This window comes from Triticum urartu, chromosome 2A (genome assembly GCF_056163025.1).
Source record: "Triticum urartu cultivar PI428250 chromosome 2A, HENAU_Tu73, whole genome shotgun sequence".
Classification (NCBI taxonomy): Eukaryota; Viridiplantae; Streptophyta; class Magnoliopsida; order Poales; family Poaceae; genus Triticum; species Triticum urartu.
Genome location: NC_141874.1, coordinates 518,239,399 through 518,266,757, shown reverse-complemented (window position 1 = coordinate 518,266,757; position 27,359 = coordinate 518,239,399).

Here is a 27,359-nt window from a genome sequence, read left to right as displayed (position 1 = left end):
TCGGTATCTCAATACCTAGTTCAATCTCGTTACTGGCAAGTCTCTTTACTCGTTCTGTAATGCATCATCCTGCAACTAACTCATTAGTCACATTGCTTGCAAGGCTTATAGTGATGTGCATTACCGAGAGGGCCCAGAGATACCTCTCCGACAATCGGAGTGACAAATTCTAATCTCGAAATACGCCAACTCAACAAGTACCTTCAGAGACACCTGTAGAGCACCTTTATAATCACCCAGTTACATTGTGACGTTTGGTAGCACATAAAGTGTTCCTCCGGTAAACGGGAGTTGCATAATCTCATAGTCATAGGAACATGTATAAGTCATGAAGAAAGCAATAGCAACATACTAAACGTTCAAGTGCTAAGCTAACGGAATGGGTCAAGTCAATCACATCATTCTCCTAATGATGTGATCCCGTTAATCAATTGACAACTCATGTCTATGGCTAGGAAACATAACCATCTTTGACCAACGAGCTAGTCAAGTAGAGGCATACTAGTGACACTCTATTTGTCTATGTATTCACACATGTATTATGTTTCCGGTTAATACAATTCTAGCATGAATAATAAACATTTATCATGATATAAAGAAATAAACAATAATTTTATTATTGCCTCTAGGGCATATTTCCTTCAGTCTCCCACTCGCACTAGAGTCAATAATCTAGATTACACAGTAATGATTCTAACACCCATGGAGCCTTGGTGTTGATCATGTTTTGCTCGTGGAAGAGGCTTAGTCAATGGGTCTGCAACATTCAGATCTGTATGTATCTTGAAAATCTCTATGTCTCCCACCTGGACTTTATCCCGGATGGAGTGGAAGCGTCTCTTGATGTGCTTGGTTCTCTTGTGAAATCTGGATTCCTTTGCCAAGGCAATTGCACCAGTATTGTCACAAAAGATTTTCAAAGGTCCCGATGCACTAGTTATGACACCTAGATCGGATATGAACTCCTTCATCCAGACTCCTTCATTTGCTACTTCCAAAGCAACAATGTACTCCGCTTCACATGTACATCTCGCCACGACGCTCTATTTAGAACTGCTCCAACTGACAGCTCCACAGTTTAATACAAACACATATTCGGTTTGCGATTTAGAATCGTGCAGATCAGTGTCAAAGCTTGCATCAACGTAACCATTTACGATGAGCTCTTTGTCACCTCCATAAACGAGAAACATATCCTTAGTCCTTTTTAGGTACTTCAGGATGTTCTTGACCGCTGTCCAGTGATCCACTCCGGGATTACTTTGGTACCTCCCTGCTAAACTAATAGCAAGGCACACATGAGGTCTGGTACACAGCATTGCATACATGATAGAGCCTATGGCTGAAGCATAGGGAACATCTTTCATTTTCTCTCTATCTTCTGCAGTGGTCGGGCATTGAGTCTTACTCAACTTCACACCTTGTAATACAGGCAAGAACCCTTTCTTTGCCTGATCCATTTTTAAATTCTTCAAAACATTGTCAAGGTATGTGCTTTGTGAAAGTCCAATTAAGCGTCTTGATCTATCCCTATAGATCTTGATGCCCAATATGTAAGCAGCTTCACCGAGGTCCTTCATTGAAAAACTTTTATTCAAGTATCCTTTTATGCTATCCAGAAATTCTATCATTTCCAATCAACAATATGTCATCCACATATAATATTAGAAATGCTACAGAGCTCCCACTCACTTTCTTGTAAATACAGGCTGCTCCAAAAGTCTGTATAAAACCATATGCTTTGATCACACTATCAAAGCGTTTATTCCAACTCTGAGAAGCTTGCAGCAGTCCATAAATGGATCGTTGGAGCTTGCATACTTTGTTAGTACCTTTTGGACCGATAAAACCTTCAGGTTGCATCATATACAACTCTTCTTCTAGAAATCCATTCAGGAATGCAGCCTTTACATCCATTTTCCAAATTTCATAATCATAAAATGAGGCAATAGCTAAAATGATTCGGAGGGACTTAAGCATCGCTACGGGTGAGAAGGTCTCATGTAGTCAACTCCTTGAACTTGTCGAAAACCTTTCGCAACAAGTCGAGCTTTGTAGATAGTAACATTACCATGAGCGTCTGTCTTCTTCTTGAAGATCCATTTATTCTCGATGGCTTGCCGATCATCGGGAAAGTCAACCAAAGTCCACACTTTTTTCTCATACATGGACCCATCTTAGATTTCATGGCCTCAAGCCATTTTGCAGAATCTGGGCTCACCATCGCTTCCTCATAGTTCGTAGGTTCGTCATGGTCTAGCAACATGACCTCCAGAACAGGATTACCGTAACTCTCTGGTGCGGATCTTACTTTGGCTGACCTACGAGGTTTGGTAGTAACTTGATCTGAAGTTTCATGATCATCATGATTAGCTTCCACACTAATTGGTGTAGGTGTCACAGGAACCAGTTTCTGTGACGAACTACTTTCCAATAAGGGAGCAGGTACAGTTACCTCATCAAGTTCTACTTTCCTCCCACTCACTTCTTTCGAGAGAAACTCCTTCTCTAGAAAGGATCCATTCTTAGCAACAAATGTCTTGCCTTCGGATCTGTGATAGAAGGTGTACCCAATAGTTTCCTTTGGGTATCCTATGAAGACACATTTCTCCGATTTGGATTCGAGCTTATCAGGTTGAAGCTTTTTCACATAAGCATCACAGCCCCAAACTTTAAGAAATGAAAACTTTGGTTTCTTGCCAAACCATAGTTAATAAGGCGTCGTCTCAACGGATTTTGATGGTGCCCTATTTAACGTGAATGCGGTCGTCTCTAAAGCATAACCCCAAAACGATAGCGGTAAATCAGTAAGAGACATCATAGATCGCACCATTTCTAGTAAAGTACGATTACGACGTTCAGACACACCATTACGCTGTGGTGTTCTGGGTCGCGTGAGTTGCGAAACTATTCCGCATTGTTTCAAATGTAGACCAAACTCGTAACTCCAATATTCTACTCCACGATCAGATCGTAGAAACTTTATTTTCTTGTTACAATGATTTTCCACTTCACTCTGAAATTCTTTGAACTTTTCAAATGTTTCAGACTTATGTTTCATTAAGTAGATATACCCATATCTGCTCAAATCATCTGTGAAGGTGAGAAAATAACGATACCCGCCACGAGCCTCAACATTCATCGGACCACATACATCAGTATGTATGATCTCCAACAAATCTGTTGCTCACTCCATTGTTCCGGAGAACGGTGTCTTAGTCATCTTGCCCATAAGGCATGGTTCGCAAGTACCAAGTGATTCATAATCAAGTGATTCCAAAAGTCCATCAGTATGGAGTTTCTTCATGCGCTTTACACCAATATGACCCAAACAGTAGTGCCACAAATGCGTTGCACTATCATTATCAACTCTGCATCTTTTGGCTTTAACATTATGATTATGTGTATCACTACTATCGAGATTCAACAAAAATAGACCACTCTTCAAGGGTGCATGCCCATAAAAGATATTACTCATATAAATAGAACAACCATTATTCTCAGATTTAAATGAATAACCGTCTTGCATCAAACAAGATCCAGATATAATGTTCATGCTTAACGCCGGCACCAAATAACAATTATTTAGGTCTAAAACTAATCCCGAAGGTAGATGTAGAGGTAGCGTGCCGATGGCAATCACATCGATTTTGGAACCATTTCCCACGCGCATCGTCATCTCGTCCTTAGCCAGTCTTCGCTTAATCCGCAGTCCCTGTTTCGAGTTGCAAATATTAGCAACAGAACCAGTATCAAATACCCAGGTGCTACTGCGAGCTCTGGTAAGGTACACATCAATAACATGTATATCACATATACCTTTGTTCACCTTGCCATCCTTCTTATCCGCCAAATACTTGGGGCAGTTCCGCTTCCAGTGACCACTCTGTTTGTAGTAGAAGCACTCAGTCTCAGGCTTAGGTCCAGACTTGGGTTTCTTCTCCTGAGCAGCAACTTGTTTGCTGTTCTTCTTGAAGTTCCGCTTCTTCTTCCCTTTACCCATTTTCTTGAAACTAGTGGTCTTGTTGACCATCAACACTTGATGCTCCTTCTTGCTTTCTACCTCCGCTGCCTTTAGCATTGCGAAGAGCTCGGGAATTGTCTTATTCATCCCTTGCATATTATAGTTCATCACGAAGCTCTTCTAGCTTGGTGGCAGTGATTGAAGAACTCTGTCAATGACACTATCAACAGGAAGATTAACTCCCAGTTGAGTCAAGTGATTATGATACCCAGACATTTTGAGTATATGTTCACTGACATAACTATTTTCGTCCATCTTGCGGCTATAGAACTTATTGGAGACTTCATATCTCTCAATCCGGGCATTTGCTTGAAATATTAACTTCAACTCCTGGAACATCTCATATGCTCCATGACGTTCAAAACGTCGTTGAAGTCCCGGTTCTAAGACATAAAGCATGGCACACTGAACTATCGAGTAGTCATCAGCTTTACTCTGCCAGAGATTCTTAACGTCATTAGCAGCATCTGCAACAGGCCTGGCACCCAGCGGTGCTTCCAGGATGTAATTCTTCTGTGCAGCAATGAGGATAATCCTCAAGTTACGGGCCCAGTCCGTGTAATTGCTACCATCATCTTTCAACTTTGCTTTCTCAAGGAACGCATTAAAATTCAACGGAACAACAACACGGGCCATCTATCTACAATCAACATAGACAAGCAAAATACTATCAGGTACTAAGTTCATGATAAATTTAAGTTCAATTAATCATATTACTTAAGAACTCCCACTTAGATATACATCCCTCTAATCATCACTACAAAAAAATACACTTCTGTGATGATACGTGTTTGTCACAGTAGGTCGCGTTTTCTGTCATGCATGTACATCCATGCTGATTTTATGACAGAATCAAGATAGTCATATCTGTGCTGTCGTAGAAGTGTTCCATGACATCACCAAGATTATCATCACGAAAGTGTCCACTTCCATGACGATAAATCGCGCGTCACAGAAGTGCTGTCGTCAAGGGTGACCGACACGTGGCATCCACCATAACGGAACACCATTAAGCTATCGGGTTGGGTTTTGGATCCGATAACCCATTAACAGCCCTGACCAATGGGTATTTTCCACGTGTAAAATCATCATTGGCTAGAGGAAACACGTGTGGGCTCATCGCTGGGACAGATGTCATCCACTCATTGGATAGAAGGCGCCTATGATACGTCGACATGTGGCACGGCCCAACAGAGGCCCATTCCTGTGAAAAGGCCGGCCCATTTGACTTGGTCAAAAGGTTGCGGGCCAGCCCATGGAAAGCCTGTTAACGGCCTGTTCGCATATAGCCCATTTACAGCCCGCTAACCCAAGGCCCGTTACGCCCTATTCGAATTAGGCCCAGTAGCGTCATCTGGGCCATCCAATATGATTCCAGTCTGTTTTCACTTCTGGGCCATGTATGGCCCATGACGTATTTCAGCCCATATGAGGCCCTATGTAACTCTTGGCCTATTAATGGCCCGTGGTGAAACTGGCCCGTAATGAACAGTGTATCACTTTACACCCATTAACGGCCCGTGGTGAAAGTGGCCCGTAAAGAACAGTGTATCACTTTATACCCATTAACGGCCCGTTATTCCGTTGGGCCATTTCCATCCCATGTTATCTTTCGGCCTTCTCGGAGCCCATTTATTCTTGGGCTATTTTCCAGCATTCGTTTACTTACGGCCCGTTACTGTCATTTTCTGCTTGTGGGCCAAATTCAGCCCGTGGTTACAGTCGGCCTATTTGTGGTCCGTTAATACGTTGGGCCGTTTTCATAGCATCATCAAATACGGCCTATTAACGATGGCCCGTTATGGTCGGCCCATGAACGGATGATTCCAACTCTAGCCCGTTTACGGCCAGAATGCGGTCTGTTTGGCCCATGTTTGGCCAATCGATCATACGACCCGTATAAGTCCAATTGATGATACGACCCGTCGAAGGCCCATTGTTTCTACGGCCCGTAGAAGGCCCATTGTTTCTACGGCCCGTAGAAGTCCCACTGTTTCTACGGCCCGTAGAAGGCCCACTGTTTATACGGCCCGTAGAAGGCCCACTGTGTCTACGGCCCGTAGGAGGCCCAGTGTCACTACAGTAAATATTAGCCCATGGTTATTGTGGCCTAGTTTTAAAAAATAGGTTATTGCAGCCACTAGCAAACCGCAGAAAAAGAACTGCACTGACAACAAGCAAACAAATAAACAAGACAACAGGGAAATAAATAAGCAAGCAACTTACACTAGGCTATCATCGCTATTACACATATTACATCCATTGGGCATCAAAGTTCGCCACCAGTGCAAATATAGGGAACACAACAGCATATAAACACCGCAACAAAACAAGTCCAGAACTGAAACCACTTGAGAAGAGCTCAACAAACAATATCCTGGGTACCCACAATGCTGGCAAGATGCTTAGCAAGCTTATTAACTTTCTCTTGTTTGGCGCTTAAGTCCTCCAGCGCTTGCTGTTGCACCAGAAAGTATGCATTTGAATTCTGCAGGGACTTCCTCAGTCCTTCGGCTTCTTGTCGCATAACATCTGATCGATGTCTTTCAACTTGAAGTTGAGACTGAAGAAGCCGAACTGATTCAGGCAACGAGTTCGAAGAGCTGGCGCCAGCAGTGGTAGCCAGTAACTCGAACACTACATCAAGACAGGACTTTGGGGCTGTCTTAGTGTCTTCAATATAGTTTTTATGAGCTTTCTTGGAGACCAATAGGGATGTCTCACTATCTTGAACCTTATCTGCATTACTTCCTTTACCATTGCATAACAGGGTACTCTTCTCCAATATTTTATCCGCGTTCTAAAAGAGAAACAAACAAACACATCTCAGGTTTACAATGTAGTATATGAAACTCATTTTGGTAAACCAGTTCAGTAGTAAGGTGGACAAGATAACAACATGAAACAAACATATATCTATGTAGTATGGTCACTGTATGGTCTATATCATTCTAGTTTATGTTGCCAAATCAAGATAGGTATAGTTCGAATCATATCTATTTAAGACAAAGCAGCATAGACAGAATATAAGTGTGGGAAACTACACAGCAATAACAACACTTGTAATGTGCATGGCATGAGAACATAACTGTTTATTCAATTGAAACTGAAATCAACATAGAGCAAGTTACAACAGCAAACAACCAAACACGTTGAAGAAACAGGTTTAAAACATACCTGTTGCGCCATTGGAGTTTCAATTGCATCCTTCAAATTTGAAATTAGTTGGTATCAGTAAATACAGTGATGCAAGAGCAAAGTAGAATCAACCATAGCTACGGAACCTGACCTGAGAACAATTCTTCTTCTGCTTTAAGCGTTGACTTCAGGTTCGGAGTAGTGGTCCTCGTGATTTGGGCACTGCAGTTGCCTTACTAACTGCTCGTGTTTGGGTGCTCTATGGTGGACACGGTGCTGTGTCAACGGGAACTGGGTGTCTATCTACTGGGGTTGGGGTTAGAATGGGTGTAGCTGGTTCTCTGTCCAACTGGGTAGGGGTACAATCTGCATGAGTGTGGGTTATGTGTGGTGGGGCTGGTTCTTGGGCAAGTACAACCGTGGTTCTATCTGCATCGACTGGTAGCACGATCTTTTCTGAAGACCATGTTTTTACTCCCACAGATACTGCCATCACTCCCTCCAATTGAAATGGCTGATAAATAAGAAAAGTAATTGAATGTACAGACATTGTAAGATAGACATGTGAATGGATAGTAGGGAAGAAAACTGGGCATGAAATAATTAACATTTATGTTGTCTAAGCAAACAGAATAGCAGGACATAATTTTACATATATGATGGCTAATTAAACAGGATAGCATGACACAATTTCACATGTATGATGGCTAACTAAACAACATAGAATGACATACTTCAAAATATGATGACTATGTAAATAGGATGACATGATATAACTATACGATGTGTCTATTAAAGTGGTTGGCATGCCATAAATCACAAAGATGTCGTCGATGGAAACATGATGGCATGATATAATTCACGGATAGAATGAGATAATTTAAAATATGATGACTATGTAAACAGGATGAGATGACATAACTATATTATGTCTTTAGAAAATGGGTTGGCATGCCATAATTCAGATACATGCTGTCTATGTGAACATCATGGCATGACATAATTCAAATATATGATTTATATACTAAGGAAGTGAGCAGAGGGCAATCGCATATATGATGTGTCAACTAAGGAGATGGCATTTAATATTGTGTATATGATGTAAAAACTAAGCATTGCAATACAACATATGCATTGTATGAGTAATATAACCCTGCCAAGTTTGAGCATACACCTCAGGGGGATAATAGGACTGGTCATCTGCCTCTGAATCCTCCTCTGAAGAGCTATCTGTAACCAGCAAGATATCTGCTTCAGCAGGTAGCATTGTCTGCTCTGAAGACCTTGTTTTTACTCCAGATTTCTCCATCACCAATTCAAATGGCTGATGCATAGGAAGAGCAGTTGAATATACAAACATTGTCGACAAAAGCTATGAGAAATACAAAAAAGGACGGCATGATATAATTCACATATATGACGCTTTCCTAAACAGCATGGCATTGCATAATTCACATACATAATGCCTTGCAACAAGATAACATTGCATAATTAACATATATAATGTCTTGCAACAAGATGGCATTGCATAATTCACATATATGGTAATTAGACACTAAACAGGTGGCATTCACACAAAGCATGTCTAAACTAAGCAAATGACATAGCAATGCAAGATACCATACGCATGATATGAACAACATAACCCTGCCAAGTTAGGGCATGCACCTCGGGGGGAAATATGACTGGTCATCTGTCTTTGAATCCTCCTCTGAGGAGCTATCGGTAACCAACAAGACATGCGCTTTGTCGGATAGCATTGTTTGCTCTGAAGACCTTGTTTCCACTCCAGATTTTTCCATGACCATGCCGAATGGCTGATGCACAGGAAGAGTAATTGAATGTACTAAAATTGTTGACAAATTTAACACGTAATAAAAAATGATGGCATGATATAATTCACATATAAGATGACTGGCTAACCAGGGTGGCATTGCAAAATTCACATATATGATGCCTGGCTAGACAAGATGGCATTGCATGATTCACATATACGATAAAGAAACTAAACAGATGGCATTGATACAAAGCATGTCTAAACTAAGCAGATGACATCTTTAATGTATACAGTAGGCAATGCAAGGCACCATATGCATGATATTACCAACATCAGCATGCCAAGTTAGAGCGAAGAACTCATGGGGTAAATAGGAGTGGTCTTTCCTTCTGAATCCCCCTCAGAATAGTTGTCTTCCTCTTGATTACGATCCGAAATGGGTGGACGGGGGCTGCCTTTGCGCCCACCATGGAACAAAGTCTACATGAAATTTTATTGCCACACAAGGCTCGTCTCTTTTGCTCTACATGATCAGTTCCATTGTGCACAATAACTGGCATGCATAGGAATAAAACATAGTGAGATTATTTAAGGAGTGCATGCACAAATCCAGAGTGATGGTAGCAAACTGTGGATAGACCAAAACCAATGATAGCAGGCAGATAATAGCTTTAGTTAAAAAATACAGATAATGGCTCCTTTAATGTTTGTTTGCACCCAACATGAAACTCATAGTAGACATCGGAGATTAACCAGATAGTAGACAGATAGTACTTGAAAGTGCTAGTGATCGACTAGAGGGGGGGTGAATAGGCGATTTCTATGAAAGTCTTCAAAACATGGAAGTTTCAAAGACAAACGATAGAAACAAACCTATTACCATGCAGCGGAAGGTAGACTACACTAGGCAAGCCATAGTCAAGTATTCAATGAAGTGAAAGCACAAAGACTAATAGCAGCTAGGCAGTATAGATCAGGACGGAAGATAGTATGAAGACAATTAGAACAAGCAGTCACGCAGTGAAGACAAAAGGATAATGCAAACAGGCAATGACTTCAGAAGGACCAACTGCAAATAAAGAGATGGGAAGGATAGAACCAGTAGCTCGTTGAAGACAATGATTTGTTGGACCAGTTCTAGTTGCTGTGACAACTGTACGTCTGGTTAGGGAGGCTGAGATTCAACTCAGAAGACCGCGTCTTCACCTTATTCCCCTTGAGCTAAGGACACCCATTCCTCGCCCAATCACTCTAGTAAGTCTTCAAGGTAGACTTCCAAACCTTCACAGACTTCGTTCACCGACGATCCACAATGACTCTTGGATGCTCAGAACGCGACGCCTAACCGGCTGGAGGATTCACAGTCCTCAAGTGTAATAAGTCTTCAGATCACACAGACAGGAAGACTTCAGTGATGCCTAACACTCTTTGGCTTTGGGTGTTTAGGGCTTTGTCCTCACAAGGATTTCTCTCTCAAAGGCTTTGAGGTGGGTTGCTCTCAAACGACAAAAGCCGTGCACTAACTCTGAGCAGCCAACCAATTTATGGTGTAGGGGGTGGGCTATTTATAGCCACTAGGCAACCCGACCTGATTTATCTGAAATGACCCTGGGTCACTAAGGAACTGACACGTGTTCCAACGGTCAGATTTCAAACACACACGTCAACTTTACTTGAGCTACAAGCAAAGCTGACTTATCCAGCTCTGGATAAGATTTGCTCTCATTGTCTTCGCTCGAAGACATAGGATTTTGGTTAAGCATCACTTCAGTCATTCTGACTAGTTCACTTGGACCCCACTTAACAGTACGGTGGTTCCTATGACTCAACAAAGAAGAAAACGAAACAACGAAACAACTAAGTCTTTGCGCTCCGTAGTCTTCACACAATGTCTTCTCTTGTCATAGTCTTCAATGTGAATACCTTCACATACCACCTCTGTCTTCAATGTCTTCATACATTTTTAGGGGTCATCTTCGGTAGGTAAACCGAATCAGTGAGGGACTACTACCTGTGTTATCCTGCAATTCTCACAAACACATTAGTCCCTCATCCAGGTTTGTCGTCAATACTCCAAAACCAACTAGGGGTGGCACTAGATGCACTTACAATCTCCCCCTTTTTGGTGATTGATGACAAACTGGTTGAAGTTTTCCACGGGGATGAAGGTATGTGAAATTGTAAAGGATTTAAGTGTTGTCTTCGTAAGTACCAGGAAGGCTCCCCCCTGAAGATGTGCATATAAGTATTTGCTTTTGAATGCAAATGCACATGGCAGGTTGTACTTGCGGAGCTCCTCTTTTACTTATGAAGACAATTCATCATGCATGAAAGGATATATCGAAGATAATGACATGCATAATGGAAAATGGACGTCTGCCAAATGACTTCATGCAGAATTTATCGTCGCACTTGCGGAATTTATCATCGCATCACATAGTGTCAAAAAAGTAGCAGACGACCATCAAGTTTAAGTGTTACAACTCAAAAACGAACCAAATGTTTCAAAAGCGAGAGTTGTAAGCACTTTGCGAATGTAGAAAAAAGTAAAGCAACCACCCATATGGACCCGCTTGAAGACTATCAACTCATATGCTTCTCCCCCTTTTGTCAGTAAGGACCAAAAAGGTTTGAAGACACAGAGCGCCTACTCGTTCCCATGAGGTGCAGGCGAAGCAGCAGGGTCGTCGTTGAGGTTCGGTGGTGTAGAAGAACTCGGTGCAGTGTCGACACGTGCTGAAGTTGGAGGTGGTGAAGTGGCATCATCTTGGTCATCGATGACTCTGGCATTCACCGTCGCAGCTGAGGACGAATAGTCAGAGTCTTCAAGTGAGGGAGTCCGACGCAAGTGAGCATTCCTTGGAGGAGTTGAGTCAAACTTGAATCTTTCTGTGAAGCCATCGTCTTGCAGATCAGCTTCAGCACTAAGCAATGTCAAACTCTTCCAAGACCTCCGACAGGTTTCATGTGTAACAAAGGCATTCTTGGTGGCAAGATTGCGAATGCGATTGACGTCCACCAAGAGGCTTTGCATCTGACGCTTAAGCCAGCCATGATGCTTATCCTGTTTCTGATGTAGTGTGACGAGAAGCTCTCGATCATTGAGAACACGAGATCGCTTCCGAGGCCTTTGGGCAATGGTGCTTCCACTTGCGTCAGTTTGGGCGCGAGGGGCACGTGTGTTACCAGCCAAGGGATAAACATGAGAGACTGGCTGAACTCCTTCAATGGGCTGGGTGAAGCTTTAACGATCAACGTTGTGAAGATACATTGGATCCTTAGCAGGCTCTCGGTAAATAGATTCAACAGACAGATCAACCTCTGGCAAGAATACAAGATGATTGCGCGCAGACGGCTGATAGTTGAAGGCAGAGTGAAGCTTGATAAGGCGCATGACCCATGGAGCATAGAACTTCAGACCAAAAATGTCGGAGCCACATGCAGCCATCTGCCTGATGAAGAAGTCTTGAGCATTGAAGCTTATGCCATTGAAGATATAGAAAACCAAAGTCTTCATTTCTCCTTCAAGCTTTGCTGCAGATGAATGTCCTTTGACAGGCCATAGAGTTTTTCTGATGATATGGTAAATGGTGCGGGGCAGATACTCTAGGTATTCAACAAAGAATTCGGTTGGGTATTCAGCGTCGTGAGGCAAAGGCTTCATCATGCTCATCATTTGGCTCATGTTGGGTTCTGGCTTCTGGAAAATGCTATCCAAAGCATTCTGGTGTTGTTGACAACCTGGTTCATAATATTCGCCAGGAGTGGGCAGGGCTGTGAGCTCAATGATGTCTTGGGCTTTAGCTTCAAGATGAACATCGCCTGTCATCCACTCAAGGATCCAAGTCTTCGGATCCCTGTTGTATCCACGAATGTGGAGGGTAGCATAGAATTGAAGCAGAAGTTCTTCATTACAGTGTTCCTTTGCAGTCACAAAGTTGAGCAGACCCGCATCACGGAAGCAGTCAAGGGCTTCTTCAAGACATGGCAGTCCAGCAATGGCTTCACAATCAAGATGCATATGAGGGAAGATGCGTCCATGATTGTACAAGATGCATGAATAATAGCTTCGCTGCTGATAACTCCAGAATCGGTCCGAAGAGATTCTTGGCCTTGTGTAGGGGTTCTTGTCACTGTCGAAGAATGTGTTGTGTGCCTTGAATCCATTTAGATTAAATGATCCTGGTGACATTGCAGTACCTAGAAACCGTGGTAGTCTGGGCTTTGGCTTCTGGACCTGAGGCCTGTGCTCCACATGATAGGCGAATTGAGGTCCGGGAGCAGGCGGAGGAACCAGAATTGGCCAGCGAATGGTCACAAGCTGACCACGATCATATGCTTGCTGGATGGTGTGTGGCCTGGTAGGTGGTACAGGAGCAGAGGCATTGGCTTCAAGCTGGAGATTTGCATCAGGTGCAGTGACATTAGCTTCAGGCGCCACATTAGCGTCAGCCATGACAGTGTCCTTGGCTTCAATGTTGATGTTGGTGGCCAGCTCAGTATTGGTAACCTCCACTTCAGGAGCTGGATGGTCGGACACGTTCTCCTCGAGAACAACTTATTGGTTGGACGGGGGTGTTGCAACTCTTGACAATGTGACGTGGGGCCTTGGTCCTTTGCGAAGCCTGCGAAATGCTGGCGACGCCTGTGGAGATGGAGTTGGTTGGGCCTCAAAGTCTTCACTGTCAATCACCGGAGTGGTGACCTATGGTGGGGAAGTGACTGGTGTTTCTTCATCACGAGGGGAATCTTGAGGGTGATCAGCCCATGAGTCATCCTGAGCAATTGGCGTCAATGGATGACCAATGCTGATGAGTTCGCTATTCGTGAGAACAGGCGATGATACCAAATTGTGCTCGATATGACGAAGGACTTCATCATCTTCAACATTGTCGTGAGGACCAATGTCTTCAGCTGTGGTAGGATCAACAGCTGGATTCTCTTCAGCTTCAGGAGCCTCTGTGGAAGCAGGCTCATGAACTACCACACGACGTTCACGATGTTCAGACGCGGGACGAGCCACTGAGATCGGCTCGACAACAAGGGGCTCTGTGGGAGCAGCCCGGTCTTTCCTTTTTGTTTTTCGCTTCTTGGTCGGTGGGGCATCATCAGTGGTGGCCTTCGTTTTGCGTTTTCTGGCTTCGGCTTCAGCTGCCCTGGTTTTCTTGAACTCTGAATCCACTGTGGGGACCTTAGGCTTCGAGCCTGTCATACTGGTCGGGAAGACAATGCGAGGTTCTTCCTACCTTGATGCTTCTGGTTCTGCCACAGCTGGCTTCTTCTTCTTCTTGGCAGCCATTCTGGGGTCGATGTCTGGTCGCCCCAAAGCCTTGCGCTTTTCAGCTTCATTGTAGCCTTGAACACATTTGGCAGCAAGATTCTTCATGCGATCACGAGAACCTTTTGATTCTTCTCGTTTCTTGTGGAATGCCTCCTTGAGCTCATGCATCATGACCTTGGAGTTTTGAATGTCTTCAACATTAAGCTTGGCCATGTGCTTCTTGAACTGAGCCTTTTCATAGTCAATTTTGTGCTTCAGCTCAACAATCTTCTGTGCCAGAGCCAGCTCAGGAGCAATGGCTCCGTGGAAGGAGACGCTGAGGCCAATTGGGAGCTGAAGATCATCGAAACTGAGATCTGGGCTATCAAACAACTCATCAATAAACTTGTACAAGATTTCCACATCAAAGAGGGGAAGATCATTGAAGATTTATGCCTCTTGCTTGCTCTTTATCAGTTGCTCAAGAGCGTCATCGCCAAGATCGTCGTCGCTGGACAGATCAAAGGCGTCATTCTCGTTTCTCAAAACGGCAGCAGGGGTCAGTGCTTGACCAGTGGGTTGCATGGGCTTTTTCAACTTGTCAGACTTGGAGATGGGTGAGAGATCTTCAGACTGCACACTGGCTACAGGAGGTGCAGTGGCCAGAGGCTTCGCCCGTAAGACTTTTGGTGCAGAGGGGGGTTTTGAAGCCTTTGGTTTCATTTGCTTCATAGGCTTCGGTGGTGCAGGTGCTTCGTCGGAATCAACGTCATCTGCAGGTTGATCCACGTCTGCCCCTTGAACCATTATGCGACTGATGAGACCTTCTAAGTTGTAGAAGGGCCCAATAAGATTGGTTTTAGCTTCTCGTGTGCCATCGGCACGTGGCGCAGAGGGGCCTGGGTTATCCCAAAGACTTCTTGTTTTACGCTTGAAGAGATTATATTCACGACACCATAGCAGAGAGGATGGGTCGGCATTAGCAGGCTGAGGTCCACGAATCATGCAGGGGTAGAAGCCCTGAGCAATAGCTTCGGACTTTGACTTGGGCTGAAGAACTTTGTATATTATATCTCCCCAGGGGCCCTTTATGGCATTCTTCTCAGCATGTTCATCGGTGACGAATCTATACTTGAACCATTCCTGTGCCCAATGTCTTTGAATCCATTGGATTCGGTTCTTGCATTCTCCATAGGTCTCTTCTGGATCTAACTTGTATAACTCATAGAGATCTGGTGGTAGATCCTTAGCAGTGTTTCCACGGCAATGTCTACCGCCTTTCCTGACAGATTTTTCCATTGCCATGAAGTTTAGACTGAAAGGCTTCAACACTGTGAAAGTCTTCCGTCTACTGGTCAGACAGGAACTGGCTTCAGGAGAATTTATGTGATGCTGTAAGAACTTTGCAAATGAATGCAGACTATGAGAACCAAGGGATTCTCCCACGAACATGTACCTGTGACAGCATTAGAGATGTGAGGGAAGGGGAAGAGGTCATATGCATTCTTAGAAGATTTTGAAGATAAATCAGTTTAGAAGACATTCACCTCATAGTGCGAAGACATTCACTCATATGTAGAGAGTTGGTTTCAGATTTGTACGAATCCATGAATAAGTACAAGTGAAGAATCTAACTACTTTGTGAAGCATAAGTGAACATACTAGGCATGCTATGAGATGCAGAATGAGATAGATCCACTTTGTAGGAACAGAAACCCCTTGTGGTTGAAAAGGATGAGTCTATCGGATCAAAAGGATTGCAAAAAGAGTTTTTATTTACCACTCGAGGAACTACTAGACGGATAGGAGATGAGGTCGAGGAGTTCGATCTTCCGTGCCCTAACTTGGCGACGGAGGACACCTATGGCGACGGCGGAGAAGACGATGTCCGCGTCCGGCATGAGGACGGCGTCGGTGAGGTCGCGACAGCTAAGCGCTTCGTCGCCGGCATCATCGAGGGCTAGCGGTGGCGCTAGGGTTTGTGCGAGTGAGAGAGAAGTGGAAGAAGAGATAATGACTGGGGTGAGGCGTGTATTTATAGGGACAGGGACGGCACAACGTTATTACTCAGGTGCCCCTGGCGGTTCACATCTGAAGGACACTGGCGATCATGCAACACATTGGAGGTTGTTCCATGTTCCCACGCACGCCTCGATTGTCGGGTGGTCGTTCCCGCATCTCCGGGTTTCAGGCAAAAAGGATTAAGCATTTAAAACAGATTTAATGTTTGTCTCTGTATCTTCTGCTGACAAGGACGCAGCAAAGACATTCGACAGTTTCAATAGAATGCATATGATTTGGATAGATAGACTTAAGACGAGAGCATAGAAAGGTCAGGGTCCGATCATATTCACTTAGTTCAAAATATTCATCTAGAAGACATAGCTATAAGTGAATGCTGTAGAGGACAGAAACCAAATCAATATATTGAAGATAAACAAGAAGCCGTGTTAACAATGAAGACAAGCCAAATGCGAAGACTTTGCGAATGCAACGCCAGCAGAAATTATTCCAAACAAAAGTTTGGTGGTGGCGTTACCCACCGTATAGGAAATATTAGACCCAGACACGACGCACAATCATCGTGGCGCTCCGAAGTCAAATTCCGCGTTAATGTATTCACACTTAGAGTGTAAGTCTTCATTAGTTGAAGATATACGTTACTTCGTGTGTTTGCACATCTAAGTCATCAACGTGCGTAAGTGTTAGGATGTGTGCATGATCACAGGATATTTGAGGATTCCAAGATATTTAGCCCACACCGCAACTTGCAAAACCTTTTCTCATCCAAGGGCTTTGTGAAGATATCTGCCAGCTGCTCTTCAGTGTTGACGTGAATGATATCAATATCTTCCTTCATGACATGATCTCTGAGAAAGTGATGACGGATCTGAATGTGCTTTGTCTTTGAGTGTTGAACTGGGTTGTTGGCGATCTTGATGGCGCTTTCATTGTCGCGATAGAGTGGCACTTGCTTCAGATGAATGTCATGGTCTTTGAGTGTTTGCTTCATCCATAGAAGCTGAGCACAGCAAGATCCAGCAGCAATGTATTCAGATTCAGCAGTGGAGAGAGATACACAGTTCTGCTTCTTTGAAGACCAACATACAAGTGATCGTCCCAGAACGTGACATGTGCCTAATGTAGACTTGCGATCCACCTTGTCACTAGCATAATCAGCATCCGAGAATCCAACTAGATCAAACTCTAGACCCTTTGGATACCATAATCCTAGTGTTGGGGCGTGAGCCAAATATCGAAGAATTCGCTTCACAGCTAAGTGATGCGATTCCTTTGGTGCCGCTTGGAATCAGGCACACATGCAAACACTAAGCATGATATCTGGCCTAGATGCACATAAGTAAAGCAAGGAACCAATCATGGAGCGGTATACCTTTTGATCGAACTCTTTACCATTGGCGTTAGAATCTAGATGACTCTTGGTAGGCATTGGCGTCGTGTAACCTTTGCAGTCTTGCAATCCAAACTTCTTTAGGCAATCCTTGAGGTATTTCTCTTGAGATATGAAGATGCCGTTGCGTTGCTGTCATATTTGAAGACCAAGGAAGAACTTCAGCTCACCCATCATGGACATTTGATATTGCTCTTGCATCATGTATCCAAACTCATCACTGTATTTCTGATTAGTGCAGCCGAAGATAATGTCATCCCCATATATTTGGCACACAAATTGTTCACCATCATATGTCTTCGTGAAGAGCGTGGGATCCAAGGAACCAGGTTTGAAGCCTTTGCTCTTCAGGAAGTCCTTTAGTGTGTCATACCAAGCACGAGGGGCTTGTTTGAGGCCATACAGTGCCTTGTTGAGCTTGTAAACCATGTCAGGATGTTTTGGATCTTCAAAGCCAGGCGGTTGTGCAACATACACTTCTTCTTCGATCTTGCCATTGAGAAAGGCACTCTTCCAATCCATTTGATACAGAAGAATGTTATGATGATATGCATAGGCCAGCAGTATGCGTATAGCTTCAAGCCTGGCCATAGGAGCAAATGTTTCATCAAAGTCGATTCCTTCAACCTGAGTGTATCCTTGAGCAATGAGACGAGCCTTGTTTCTGAAAACTTGACCATGCTCATCTTGCTTGTTGCGATATATCCATTTAGTGCCTATGATATTGTGTTTACGAGGATCAGGATGCTTGACCAGTTCCCATACATTATTCAGCTCAAACTGTTGAAGCTCTTCTTGCCTAGCTTGAATCCATTCAAGTTCCATGAAGGCTTCAGCAACTTTCTTGGGTTCAGATATTGAGACAAATGCAAAGTGCCCACAGAAATTTGCTAGCTGTGTCTCTTGAACGAGTGAGTGGACCAGGTGCATTGATGCTATCAATTATCTTCTCAATCTGTACTTCATTTGCAACACGAGGATGAAATGGACGAAGATTGTGCCCTTGCTGATCATTGTCATCATTAGGAGGATTGTCTTCAGGTTGAGCATTGTCTTCAAGTTGATTAGGTGCAGAAATGATAAGTTCCTCTTCAGCCTGAGCTTCAGACGGTATGATTTATCCAATTCCCATAAGCTTGATGGATTCACTGGATGGAACTTCATCTAGCACATTTGCCAGGTGCTCTCTTTGCGAGCCGTTAGTCTCATCGAACCACACATCCACAGTTTCAACCACTTTATAGTGAAAGAGGTTGAAGACTCTGTAGGAGTGCGAATCCTTTCCGTAACCAAGCATAAAACCTTCATGTGCTTTCGGTGCAAATTTTGAAGTGTGATGTGGATCCATGATCCAACACCTGGCACCAAATACTCTGAAGTAACTGACATTTGGCTTCTTACCAGTGAGGAGCTCATAGGATGTTTTGTTCAGAAGCTTGTGAAGATAAACACGGTTGATGACATGGCATGCAGTATCAATGGCTTCAGGCCAGAACTTCCTTGGAGTCTTGTACTCATCGAGCATCGTCCGGGCCATCTCAATGAGTGTTCTGTTCTTGTGTTCACTAGTGTCATTCTGCTGCAGTGTGTACGGAGCTGAAAACTCATGAGTGATGCCCAAAGTATCAAGATAAGTGTCGAGGTCGGTGTTCTTGAATTCAGTGCCATTGTCACTTTTGATGTTCTTGATCTTGACGCCATAGTTGTTCATGGCTCGATTGGCGAAGCGTCTGAACACATCCTGCACTTCAGTCTTGTAGACGATTATATGCACCCATGTATATCTTGAATAATCATCAACAATGACGAAGCCATGGAGACAAGCAGTAGTAGTAAGAGTTGAGTAGTGAGTGGGACCGAAGAGGTCCATGTGTAGCAGTTCGAAGGGTTGAGTCGTTGTCATGATTGTCTTCGAAGGATGCTTGGCCCTCGTCATCTTTCGTGCTTCGCAGGCACCGTGTGATGCCCGGATAATCAAGCTACAGTAACCTCTGCTAATGATGCCACTTCACCACTCTTACTGTTGTAAATCTCACGATGGTTCAATCCCGTTCGAATTCAAAAATTCAAAATCAAGTCAAACGGTAAAGTTTTCAAACATTAAAATTATAATGTTCTAGAGGTGGCAAATAATGCTTAGGTAATTATGGTGGAGGATCACATTTTTATAAAATAATTAAAAGCACTAAACTAAATAAAACAGTGGCTTATACAAATAATTAGATGCATTTTATAAATATTAAAACATTAAACTATTTTATTAGGTATGAGAAATTAATGTGGCAATAGAGTATTTATAAATACTAATTTAGGGGCTAGTGGTATATTTTATAAAACTAAAAATAAATAAAACAAAAGAAACTACAAAAAACATAAACAAACAAAAAAAAGGAAAGAGAGAAAGGCCCCCACTGGGCTTCGGCCCAGCAGGCCGGCCCATTCGGCCACAGGCCCAGGCCGCCCCCCCACTCCCCAATAACCCATGGACGACCAAACCCTAAACCCCAACGCACCATTCCCCCCCCCCCCCCCACTCGCTCCCACGTTCCCCGTCTCCCGATCCAAATCTGGATCGGGGACGAAACCCCCTCGACGCCATCCCCATCGCCTCGTCGCTGTGCATCGCACCACCGCCGCCCGAAAACCTCGCCGAGGCCTCCTCCTCTCCTCAAGCCACTCGCCTACACCATCGTCGCTCGTCCTCATCCCCTCCCTCGCTGGATCGAGGCGCTGCGCCCGTCGTGCCCGACCCCGGAGCTCCCTCGCCGGACTGCCTCCTCCACCTCACCGGTCTGCCTCCCTCCTACGCACGTCATCGCCGTCGTCCTCCCCAAGCCCCACTGCCCCGTTCCCTACATGCCCGATGTGAGCCCCGCCTTGCTCCCTCCCTCTCCCTCGCGCGCTCGCGCTCGTCGTCGCGGTCCCCGCCGATCTCGCCCCCGGTTGACGCGCTCCGGCCGCGTCCGATGCGCACTCACCGCGCCGTGCCCGCGCACCGCACCTGCCGTGGCCCCCAGCCCCCCTGTCGCCTCCGATGCGGCCACCGAATCCCCCCTGCGCCGGCGACGCCGCTACACCCGCGGCCAACTCCGGCACCCCGGCCCCCGCGCCCTGCTCCCCTGTGCCCGCATCTCGCGTCGGCCTCGCCCACTGCCCCGCGCGGCCTCCCGCACGCTGCTGCGCTCACCGCCCCCGCCACCTTTGACCAATGCCCCCGCCCGCACTGCTCCGTCCGGTGGCGCCCCGGCCAAACCTCACCGGCGCGCTACCACTCCCACCGTGCGGTGGGCCGCGCCTGGACCGTCTCGGGCACCCAGCGCCCATGCCTGTTCGGGCGGTGCCCGCGCTCGCACCGCCCTGTGCCCGTTAGGCCCTTGGGGCCACAGACATGTGGGGCCCACGCCCCGGAACTTTATTAAAAAAAGAATTAAAAATAAATAAATAAATAAATAATCACATTAATTAATTAATCAATAAGTGAATTAATTAAGTTAATTAATCATGTTTAATTAATCTAATTAACTAGTTAGTTTAATTAAATAGTACTTAGTTTAACTAAGACCTAATTAACCTAAACAGAGTATGACAGGTGGGTCCCACTGGACCCACATGTCAGTTTGACCCAGTCAACTCTGTTGACTGCTGACGTCAGCATGACACATGCTGATGTCATTAATTCATTTTCGAAATAATTTAAATAATTAATTAAGTACCAGAAATTAATAAAATCTTTAGAAAATCATATCTTTTAATCCGTAACTCGGATTAAAATACTTTCTACATGAAAGTTGCTCAGAACGACGAGACGAATCCGGAAACGCAGCCCGTTCGCCCGCCACGCATCCCTAGCATAGCGAACATGCAACTTTCCCCCTCTGTTTCATCTGTCCGAAAACGCGAAACACCGGGGATACTTTCCCGGATGTTTCCCCCCTTCACCGGTATCACCTCATACCGAGATAGGGCATCCCTAGCACCGACACTTGTCATGTCATGGATCACTATGCATCTGGTTGCTTAAATATTTATTGTTTCTCCCCCCTCTTCTCTCGCTAGACACCGAGACCGACGCCGCTGCTACCCAGTACGACTACGGTGTTGACGACCCCTCTCTCTTGCCAGAGCAACCAGGAAAGCCCCCCCTTTGATCACCAGATATCGCCTACTCTTCTCTATACTGCTTGCATTAGAGTAGTGTAGCATGTTACTGCTTTCCGTTATTCCTATCCTGATGCATAGCCTGTCCTTGCTACTACTGTTGTTACCATTACCTGCTATCCTACTGCTTAGTATAGGATGCTAGTGTTTCATCAGTGGCCCTACACTCTTGTCCGTCTGCCATGCTATACTACTGGGCCGTGATCACTTCGGGAGGTGATCACGGGCATATACAATATACTTTACACTGTTACATTACTGGTGATACTGTTTGGAGATGGGGGCTGAAGGGGCAGGTGGCTCCATCCCGGTAGAGGTGGGCCTGGGTTCCCGACGGCCCCTGACTGTTACTTTGTGGCGGAGTGACAGGGCAGGTTGAGACCACCTAGGAGAGAGGTGGGCCTGGCCCTGGTCGGCGTTCGCAGATACTTAACACGTTTAACGAGATCTTGGTATTTGATCTGAGTCTGGCTACTGGCCTATACGCACTAACCATCTACGCGGGGACAGTTATGGGCACTCGACGTCGTGGTATCAGCCGAAGCCTTCGTGACGTCAGCGACTGAGTGGCGCGCGCCGGATTGGACCGTAAGCCTGCTCTTGTATTAAGGGGGCTAGTTCTGCTTCCGGCCGCGTTCGCAACATGCAGGTGTGCAAAGGGCGATGGGCCCAGACCCCTGTGCCATAGGATTTAGACCGGCGTGTTGACCTCTCTGTTGTGCCTAGTTAGGGCTGCGACGTGTTGATCTTACGAGGCCGGGCATGACCCAGGAAAGTGTGTCCGGCCAAATGGGATCGAGCGTGTTGGGTTATGTGGTGCACCCCTGCAGGGAAGTTAAGCTATTCGAATAGCCGTGATCTTCGGTAACAGGACGACTTGGAGTTGTACCTTGACCTTATGACAACTAGAACCGGATACTTAATAAAACACACCCTTCCAAGTGCCAGATACAACCGGTGATCGCTCTCTCACAGGGCGACGAGGGGAGGATCATCGGTTAGGATTATGCTATACGATGCTACTTGGAGGTCTTCAGTCTACTGTCTTCTACATGCTGCAAGACGAAGGCTGCCAGAAGCGTAGTCTTCTAAAGTACTAGCTATCCCCCCTTATCCCGGCTTTCTGCAGTTCAGTCCACATATAATAGCCTTATTCCAGTTGATACCAATGCATACATATGTAGTGTAGCTCCTTGCTTGCGAGTACTTTGGATGAGTACTCACGGTTGCTTTCTTCCTCTTTTCCCCCTATCCCTTCTACCTGGTTGTCTCAACCAGATGTTGGAGTCCAGGATCCAGACGCCATCGTCGACGACGACTCCTACTACACCGGAGGTGCCTACTACTACGTGCTGCCCGCTGACGACGACCAGGAGTAGTTAGGAGGATCCCAAGCAGGAGGCCTGCGCCTCTTTCGATCTGTATCCTAGTTTGTGCTAGCCTTCTTAAGGCAAACTTGTTTAACTTATGTCTGTACTCAGATATTGTTGCTTCCGCTGACTCATCTATGATCGAGCTCTTGTATTCGAGCCTTCGAGGCCCCTGGCTTGTAATATGATGCTTGTATGACTTATTTTATTTGTAGAGTTGTGTTGTGATATCTTCCCGTGAGTCCCTGATCTTGATCGTACACGTTTCCGTGTATGATTAGTGTACGATTGAATCGGGGGCGTCACACACCGCATAAGTGATCCTTCTTGAACTTGACGCCCTCGATGCCTATGACGTGCTTCTTCTTTGCAAGAGTATGCAAGTTCCTCATGCCAGCATGCCCCAGCCTCCGATGCCAGAGCCAGCATTCTGAAGCTTTTGCAAGAAGATATACGGCAAGTTGTGGTCCTGCTGAGAAATCTACCATGTACAAATCATCTTTCCGATACCCTTCAAAGACTAGAGACTTGTCAGATTCCATTAGAACAAGGCAACGATATTTTCCAAACATCACAATCATATTCAAATCGCAAAGCATTGAGACACATATTAAGTTGAAACCAAGGGATTCAACAAGCATCACTTTATCCATGTGCTGATCCCTTGAGATTGCAACTCTACCTAGACCCAATACCTTGCTTTTACTAGTATCAGCAAATGTGATGTGACTCTTGTCTGATGGACGTAAGGTTGAGTCCATGAGAAGACTTCGCTTGCCAGTCATGTGATTAGTACATCCACTATCAATAATCCATTCTGAAGCAGCTGGTGTCATACCCTACAGTGCATTTAGGGGGATAGGCTTCACGAAGAGCATTGTGAAGCATAAACATTTGACGAGCAATATGATTATTAAAGCTTAGATCAAGGTTAGGACTGATAGGGCAAGTAGCAAGCGACTCAGGAACAAAGTACATAATAAGACCATTTGGGCATTTGATCTTGTGCCCTACAAGATGTTTAAGGTCCCCAGCAATAGCTTCAGACGCATTTGATTTTCGGCTGGAGACCTTTCCCTGCAAAAGAGAGTTAAGCTTTCTTAGCCACCCACATCTTCAAGGGTGGCTTCGAAGCAATGAGTCTAAGTGCAGCATTTGAGAACTTTGGCTTGGGATCCCTAGCAAATAGTATTGCAGGTGGACAATAGTACTCATAAGAATAAGCAGAGTAGTTCTGGGTCTTATGAACATGGCGGTTTGATGAAACATACTCATATTCATAGGCCTGAGTATGGTTTCCCTCCAAAACATTTGCGTTAGTGCGACTCAGGTGAGTCCTCTGTCTGTATTAAGCCTTTGGACCATATGAAGCCTGTGGTCTGGGGTTTGTCTTCTTCAGTTGAGGTGTCATGACGACATTCACAGGAAGATTTTCCAGAAACTTTTTCGGCACCCAGACTTTCTTCATAGGTGGCCCATTCCTGCAGTTAGTACCAATATACCTGGCAAACACTTCACCATTCTGATTCTTAAACAGTTTATAGTTTGCATCAAAGGATTCATCAATGACAATGGGATTAGCGCAAGTGAAGCCAAATAGGGTGGATGGATCCACTGAAGGTTCTGTTGCAGCAACCCATGTGGTTTTAGGGTACTGCTCAGGTTTCTAGTAAGAGCCGTCAGCATTCATTTTCCTTTCGAACCCGATACCCTCTTTCCTAGGGTTTTGGTTCAGAATCTGCGTTTTGAGGACATCACATAGAGTCTGATGCCCTTTGAGACTTTTGTACATCCCTGTTTCAAGCAATGTCTTCAACCTAGCATTTTCATCAGCAATAGCAGTGCATCCTCAGCAGAGGGGTTAGTTACCACATCAACAGTTGAAGATATTGCAACAGTAGCAGCAGTAGAACATCCAGCAACAGAAGTAGCGTTATCACACTCAATGCATTTCAGACATGGTGGTTCAAATCCTTCTTGAGCAGGACTGATCTGTTTGGCGCGAAGTGACTCGTTTTCCTTTTGAAGATCTTCATGAGCCGCTCTCAATTTCTCAAGTTCTTGCTTCCTTTGAAGATAATCATAGGAAAGCTTTTCATGAGTTGTTGAGAGCGTTTCATGACGACTTTCAAGCTCCTCATACTTAACATGAAGATTTTTTATGTCTTCAATTAAGGACTGGGATTGAGTCATTTCAGTGTCTAACAGGTCATCGCTTTTGTCTAACAATTTTTGAATATGTTCCATAGCTTTCTGTTGTTCAGTTGCAATTTTAGCAAGTGTTTTGTAGCTGGGTTTGGAACCACAATCAGAGTCATCTTCACTTGATGTTTGATAGTGAGTGGTGCGTGAGTTTACCTTGGCACCGCGTGCCATGAAGCAGTAGGTGGGAGCGGAGTTGTCCTTGTCATTAGCATCGGCGTCGGTGATGAAGTCATTGTCTTCAGTGTTGAAGATGGACTTGGCAACGTAGGCTGTAGCCAGACTTGCAACGCCAGAATCGGACTCCTCCTCAGACTCCACCTCTGCCTCCTCAGAAGCAGACTCCTCCTCTGAATCCATTTCCTTGCTGAAAAACGCACGGGCCTTACCATATGAGCTCTTCTTGTGTGATGAAGACTTTGAGGAAGACTTGGAAGAAGACTTTGAGTATTTCTTCTTTTTCTTGTCGTCAGAATCATATTCCTTGCTCTTCTTCTTGTTGTTGTTCTCATTGTCCCACTGCGGACACTCAGAGATGTAGTGACCAGGTTTCTTGCACTTGTGGCATGTTCTCTTCTTGTAGTCATGAGCAGAAGCTTTATCATTCCTTGAGCTGGATCATGAGGACTTTCTGAAGCCTTTCTTCTTGGTGAATTTCTGGAACTTCTTCACAAGCATAGCAAGCTCCTTTCCAATGTCTTCAGGATCATCAGAACTGCAGTCAGATTCTTCTTCAGATGAGGAAACAACTTTTGCCTTCAAAGCACGAGTTCGCCCATAGTTGGGACCGTAGATGTCTCTTTTCTCAGAAAGCTGAAACTCATGTGTGTTGAGCCTTTCAAGTATGTTAGACGGATCGAGTGTCTTGATGTCAGGGCGTTCTTGAATCATCAGGGCTAGGGTGTCAAACGAGGTGTCAAGTGATCTCAGGAGTGTCTTGACGATTTCATGCTTGGTGATCTCAGTAGCGCCGAGAGCTTGAAGCTCATTTGTGATGTCAGTGAGTCGATCAAACATGAGCTGAACATTCTCATTGTCGTTTCTCTTGAAGCGGTTGAAGAGGTTGCGAAGGACACTGATTCTTTGATCTCTCTGGGTTGAGACACCTTCGTTGACCTTGGAGAGCCAGTCCCAGACTAGCTTGGATGTTTCCAGAGCACTCACACGGTCATATTGTCCTTTTGTCAGATGACCACAGATGATATTCTTGGCAGTGGAATCCAATTGAACGAACTTCTTGACATCAGCAGCGGTGACACCTTCACCAGCCTTGGGGACACCATTCTTGATGACATACCAGAGGTCGACATCAATGGCTTCAAGATACATGCGCATCTTATTCTTCCAGTAGGGATATTCAATTCAATCGAAGACTGGGCACGCAGCGGAGACTTTGATTATCCCTGCAGTCGACATAGCTAAAACTCCAGGTGGTTAAACCGAATCACACAGAACAAGGGAGTACCTTGCTCTGATACCAATTGAAAGTGCTAGTGATCGACTAGAGGGGGGGGTGAATAGGCGATTTTTATGAAAGTCTTTAAAACATGGAAGTTTTGAAGACAATCGATAGAAACAAACCTATTACCATGCAGCGGAAGGTAGACTACACTAGGCAAGCCATAGTCAAGTATTCAATGAAGTGAAAGCACAAAGACTAATAGCAGCTAGGCAGTATAGATCAGGACGGAAGATAGTATGAAGCCAATCAGAACAAGCAATCACACAGTGAAGACAAAAGGATAATGCAAACAGGCAATGACTTCAGAAGGACGGGAAGGATAGAACCAGTAGCTCGTTGAAGACAATGATTTGTTGGACCAGTTTCAGTTGCTGTGACAACTGTACGTCTGGTTAGGGAGGCTGAGATTCAACTCAGAAGACCGCATCTTCATCTTATTCCCCTTGAGCTAAGGACACCCAGTCCTCGCCCAATCACTCTGGTAAGTCTTCAAGGTAGACTTCCAAACCTTCACAGACTTCGTTCACCGGCGATCCACAATGACTCTTGGATGCTC